Genomic DNA, 6,935 nt, shown 5'->3' with positions numbered 1-6,935 from the left:
ACACACACACCTTGTTGGCTTCCCAACAGCTAAAAATTCATTCTGACAACGAGTGTATGGCGGAAAGGCACATCTAAGCTCTCTTAAACATACGTCTCCCTATGAGGAATCCTCTTGTGATGGCTGTTAAATACGTTGTGATCTTTGTCTCATACTTCCTCAGGCTACTGTGGACCCTGGGGACGAACAGGGAGTCATTTGGGAGACTAAGTCAGCTTTTATCATACAAAGAACATGCGTATCAGGTGGTTATTATCTCACAAATTCTGTTTTATCTCAAATGACTTATTATTCAAAATTATGCCTGGGATAATGTTGACTTTTATAAATCTCATAATTAGAACTTATTCATCTCTGAATATGAGCTTTAGATGGTGGCACGGTGGTGCAGTGGTTAGCACTGTCACCTCACAGCAAGAAGGTTCGAGTCCCAGCTCCAGCACGGGGTCTTTCTGTGTGAGTCTCCATGTTCTCCCTGTACCTGTGTGGGTTCTCTCTGGTACTCCAGCTTCCTCCACAGTCCAAAGACATCAAGAGAGGACGAGGCTGATTGATACTCTAAATTGACCGTAGGTGTGACTGTGAGTGTGAATGGTTGTCTGTCTCTATGTGTTGGCCCTGTGATGGACTGGTGACCCGTCCAGGGTGAACCCCGCTTCTCACCCATAGCTGCTGGGATAGGCTCCAGCCCCCCCGCGACCCTTAACAGGAATAAGCGGAAGAAAATGGATGGACGGATGCACTTTAGATGTTATTACGACTTTGTATATGATCATTTTTACTCTTTATCCCAGAGTTATGATTCCCTTATAGCCTAATTTTGACTTTTTAACTCAAATGTTTTACTATGTATGGGATACATTTGACTCTGGTCTGGAATGATCTTGCTTATCATTTCGACTTTGTATCTCACAATGAAGACTTATCATAATCACGGCTTCATCGAACTGAATTCGTATCTTTTAATATCGCAATTTTTTTCTTAATTTTGACCTTTCATTTCACAATTTTGTATAAATTGTATTGTAATATTGATTTTTGGATATCTTTGACTTTTAATCTCACTTTATATCTTTATACTTTATATCTTATAATTGAGGCTGTCTATCTCATCCCTATGACTTCCTAATTTTGATGTAGTAACTCTTAATTTGGACATTTTATCTGATCAGTTTGGCTTTATATCCTGTAATCGTGTCTAATCTAATAATTTGACTGAAAGAATTGTTTTTAACCCACAATTATGACTTTATATCATAATTATCACTTATTTTTCACATAATTTTAACTTTTATGTCATAATTATAGCTTCTTACATGATTTTGACTTTTTATTTCATAGATTATACATTTTGTGTCAGAACTTTGACTTTTAAATTAACAAATTATGACTCGCCTTTGGAATATTTTATTATCGAGGCTACATTTTTTTAAACATTTTTTTCTTCTGCTATGGGATTTATGCGAATTTGTATTTTTTTTTTTTTTGTCAGCAGTTCTGTTGTGTTTCCTGACCCCGGCATCATACACAGTGACTGATACGCCCTTCATGTGTGACAGATATGCCTTGTGGCACGCTTAATGCAGAAACTTTCAATTGTAGCCTCGCTAAAGAGCTTGAAAATACTTAATGGCTTTAATTCACTATCTAAAATTAAACACTGAGTTCAGAATAAATAACACACCACATTGCTTGTGAAGTTGCAGCATTTACTGTGAAAAGAAAAACAAATTCTGTAATCACGGTTTCAGTTTATCTTCCGTCCCAAGTAAACTAATTTGTTAGGGAGCAATGAGCAATTTCTGTGTTGGATGGTAATGTTGTTTTTACTAATCATATCCCTATAATGTTCCTGCCTGAGTGCGTTTTTGCCTGCAGTTATGTTAAATTAGCCAGTATGCATGGCATGCTAAATTCAAGGAATTATTTTGAGTCCTTCTCTCCCCCAACTCATTAACTATTCAACGTGAACTCCAGATCCTGCGGGGTATTGACATTAATTCCCCACACTACTGGAGCAAGCATTTCGGAATGTTTAAAAAAGACAGCAAACCTTGTCTTCAAAAGTGAAGTTTTTCAAAACAAACTAACCATTTTCCTTAATTTGGGGAACATGCCCTGGAGAGCTGCCCTGTCAGACGCTGCATTATTAAATGAAAGCTAATTACACACTTTCTCCTTTTTTGTGTCCATTACAAGCAAGACCATAACAAGCTCATCAGCAGCAATGAGAACACTTGTGTTACTGCACAAGTTGTTGATCACAAGCACTCTTTAATCTGACATGATGAGGTAGACTTGTTACTAGGATCTTCTTCTGCTCCGGCTTTTCTAAACCAATCCCACTCCAGCAGCGCAGTCTTTGCCTTGACCTTGGGCAGTGGATTTCCTTGAGGGCAGGGTGGCCACTCTGGAAGTTCCATGAACTGGCTAAGGGTGGGTGAAACAAGGGGGAACTAGTGCTGAGAAGGCAGGCAGAGAAAATGTATGAATGACTGCAAAGAGGAGAAGATCAAACCAATCAGAATAAAGAGGAAATCTGTGAGCCAATCACGAAGAGCTTTTCTTCTCTCCCTCCAGCGTCTCCCTGACTTCTTCTCCTGACTGTTACCAGGTCACTGTGCCTGCCCGCGCCTCTGAATAATCTGTTTCATTGGGTCAGTGTGCCTCTCACAACGCATCTGACTGGCTGGTTGGGCATACGCGGTTGCTAGGGAGCTCGGCCAATCACAGCAAGGCGGAAGTTTCCCCTCGGTTTCTAGGCAGGTTTCACGTGCTGTAGATGTTTTGGCGGGAGAGTGGGAGAACAGGAGTGGGAGGGGCGGCTGCAGGGTGAAGTGGAGCATGTGATTGCGTGTGTGTTGTGTGTGTGTGTGTGTGTGTGTGTGTGTGTGTGTGTGTGTGTGTGTGTGTGTGTGTGTGTGTGTGTGTGTGTGTGTGTGTGTACAAGTGGTGTGCATGTTTGCCGGCGCATGTTCGTTTTGCCCTGCCTCTTGCTTTCTGATGCAACATCGAACTGTGTCTCCTGGGCTACTCGGGGACCTTGTTATGTTTTTTTTCTTCCTGTCCTCGCAGGAAACGAGAACCAATTGCTGTGCTGTTGCCATCGGAGCGGGGAGGTTTGTTTTCCCTCCACTTTCATCCCTGGTACCTCCCCATCGACAGTTACCGTAGAAACAAGAGCAACTCCAACTCTATTTCCATCCATGTCTCATTCGTTCAATGATTTATCGTTGCTTTCTTTTTTTAATCCACTACACAGCAACCAACCTTCCAACGCTTAAGCATCCAATGAAGTATTTAGAAAATTGTGCGACATCTCTGAAGAGCGACGCTATAAAAGCAGACATGAAGAAGTGCAGGAACACATGATGAGGTACATGTTGTACAGTGGCACCTAAAAATTTGAGCTCTGTCAGAGCACAAAATGTGTCACGAGTGGAAGGAAACAAAACATTTTCTTGGTGTTCTGTCGAGGCACTTAAGATTCCTCCGCCCTAAAAAAACAACAGCCTCTCACACAATTTGCACTACCTCCCCCAAACTGGAGATCAGCATGTGAGTGGACAGACAACCACAGTGTGTCTCCCTTCGAACTTTGAACTGACATTATTACTTTTCTGTCATAACTGCTGTTGCTACAGCTAATTATGATTTCTAAACTTCTCTCACACATATTTTTTTTTCTCAATAATGGCATCAAATGTAGCTAAAAACACAGTGTAAACATTCAAGTCGAATGAAGTCTAGTTTTTAACCACATCCTTAGATCCCCAGTTCTTTATCTTGCAATATTTTCTGTTGTTTTGAGTGAGTGGAATCATATTCTCATGCTCAGTTATTCAAGATCTAGTCCAGAAATACCAAAATCACAGCTAACTAGAGATACTGCATCATAGCTTTTTGTCTCGGAGATGTGACCTTTGACCACCAACATTTTTATTCAGTTCATCCTTGAGCCCCAGTGGATATTTGTGTCCGATTTGAAGAAGCTTCATTAAAGGGTTCTTGAGATATGGCATTTATGTTAGGTGGCATTGACCTTCATGACCTCTGACCAAATTTACGGCTACAGCAGCATATATGCTAACATTTAGTGCAATTCTCTTTAGGTCTTCCAGTGCAAAGAATCCAGGTGCAAACTGAGGTTTATGCACAACAGACAACTTTTACGGAACTTTAACTTCACACATGGATGTATAAAAGAAGTGGTTACAGTCTCTTGGGCGGGGCCTTATATGACATACGGAGCAAAAATAAAAGCTTCATATTGAGCTGTGCCGGAGAATAGAGCAGGCACACTGGAGTCTTATGCTAACTATTGATTCCACATCTTTTACTAAGTATTGTAAATCTCCAAAAGTGGTCTTGAACTACAAACATTTACAATCATATCTGGCCCGCACACCAGTTCTATTTATTGAATTTTCCTATGAAGGCTTTGAAAGAGATACATAATCTAAATAGTGTTGTTGTTTTGTTTTGTTTTTGCTTTTTAATTACATGAGAATTGGTGTCTTGGGCAAAACAAAGACATTTTTCCACCACTGCATCACTTCTTTGTGATTCCAGAATGGAGGAAGAACCGGCGATGAATATTTAGCTGAAAACTAATGGTGCCTCCTGGTCACAAACTACAAACAACAGCGAAACTGTCCAAAAATGTCTATTTACAAACTCTCAAATGCTGAATTTTGATAAACTAAATAGACCAAAAATAACCCCTCTGGTTCATTTCTTGTTTGTGGTAGTGCCAAGAGTAACCAGCAGGAGTCTTTGTAACCAACTTGCACAGCACAGCAGAAGTATTGTAGTTTGCGTGGTTTAAGTTCTAATCAGAGTGCTTGTAACTTTTTCTGGAGTTACAGAAAAACATCTTTTAGGGCTCAGGACACTTGATGAGCACTTGAAAGCCCCCCCCCCCCCCCCCCCCCCCCCCATGATTTCTACAAGACAAGTAGTGAGATAAACACAGTTGGATTTCCACTTCACTTCTGATTGATTAGCTTAGCTCTTGGGTCAATGGCAATTCTATTTCACTCCTGGATAAACTTTGTGGACACGGCTTATATCCATCATGATCTATGACAGAGTCAGTAACGAGTTCATTCACTGGTCCAGCCTGTCAACATGAAATAAACAGCAAGGATAATCTGGACGCTAGTGTTAGGACACCTGCAAATTGGATCTAGCTGACTTGGACACTACACAGGTGTCTCCATACTGACAAGCCTGACAAATGGTTTGTTTACAACCCGGAGCCGCCGCCGCTGCTGCTCAGTAATCATTACAGTGTTGATGTATTTCAACATTATGCCTTCACAGTTGGAAATATGTCAAGACAAACTGAAACACGCCGTGGAACAAATTAATTTCCATATTATCCAAGACATACCCACTGTTACCTCAGTATAACATTACATTTAATTCATGGCATTAAATTGGAGTCACAATACGCCGAATCAGAGGGACGTGTTTCCCTCGGGCAGTTCTGGACTTCAATTGTGTTACCTTTGGATGAACCCCAGGAGCGCCACATTGATTGGCTGAGCCCCTGCTGTACCTGTGGTTAAAATCAAGAGGCGCTGACAGAATAGGCAGAGGGAGGGGGGCAGACGCAGACAGTGGTTTCCAATAACCTCTAAGAACTTGGCATCTCTGTCACATAATTTCACAATCAATTTATGTGAAAAACATCCCTCTAAAGCAGGGATTTAGGGAGATAATTAAATGGGAAAGTGACGGGCAGCATAAAATTGAGACGCAAAAGTGCATTCGGTACAAGCACAAACAGTTGTTTGGCTGCGGAACGGATTGAAGATTGAAGACAAAGCGTCTGGACGTCAGGCACCATTAGGGAGAAAGCCTAAAAGAGACTTGTATCATTATGCAGTGAACTTTGAAAATGTTCAACATCCAGAGCCTTATCACCTCTGCTGGCGGCGTGCAGTCAGAAATAACTCACTGTGGAGAATTTTTGACTGTCTCACTGGGGAGAATTGTTCAGATAAAAATGGGCAGGGACACATTGTCTGCCACTGCACCTGACACATTAGAGGCACTTGAAGTTTCAGTTTAGATGACAAGTTGTGAGTTCAGCACCGACACAAAGGCTGTTTTCCTCCTTCAAAGGGGTTGAGGCAGTGCACTTGAAAGTAAGAAAGACGGCAAATGACTTTGAAAAGTGGATGAGATTGCACAATGTGAGATGTTTGTGAATGCTGACAGCGCATCATGTTGTGGTCCCTGTGAAAATAGGAAGAAACAAAATCAGATTTGCAACACAAATGTGGTTAACAAAAGACAGATGTGTTCAAAAGATAACACAAATTCGGCAAACCGGAGTTTAACTGAGTCCATCGCAATACGATATCAGACTGTGATTGAAATGTACTATTCTTGGAGCAGTCGTTTGGGAACGCTAATTAGTTATTGATGAAGGGGAGAAAACAAAACGATGAATTGCTTGTGGTTGATTTTTTTTTTTTTTTGTATTTCTTTGTTTTTTCAAAAAGAGTGGACTAATGACTTTTTCAAGCATTCCACCTATAAATGTAGCTTAAAATGCTCGATTACCACATCAAACTCTAAAGCAAAACTGATACTAATTCCAGTGGGAATGAGATTGTTATTGTTTTTTCTCCTTTTCGTAATTATCCTCGTAACACAAATTAACCGTAAATATGATAATAATATATAAGGGCCAGTTGAAAACAGATTAAAAACGTGATAAGTAGAAGTCTGCATAAACCAGAAATGTGGCTGTCACGATGATCTTGACCTTTGACTGCCGAAGTGTTCATCCTTGAGTCCCAGTGGATATTTTTGGCAAATTTGAAGTAATTCCCTCAATGGATTCCAGAGATATCATAAATACAGGGTGTACGGACAGATACCTGAAAGCCTAATGCCTACAGCCCACTGCTTTTGCCAGT

Source organism: Aulostomus chinensis, chromosome 20 (genome assembly GCF_037954235.1).
Source record: "Aulostomus chinensis isolate RoL2024-O1b breed Wild chromosome 20, RoL_Achi_v1.0, whole genome shotgun sequence".
NCBI lineage: Eukaryota > Metazoa > Chordata > Actinopteri > Syngnathiformes > Aulostomidae > Aulostomus > Aulostomus chinensis.
Note: the sequence above shows the minus strand (reverse complement) of the source record.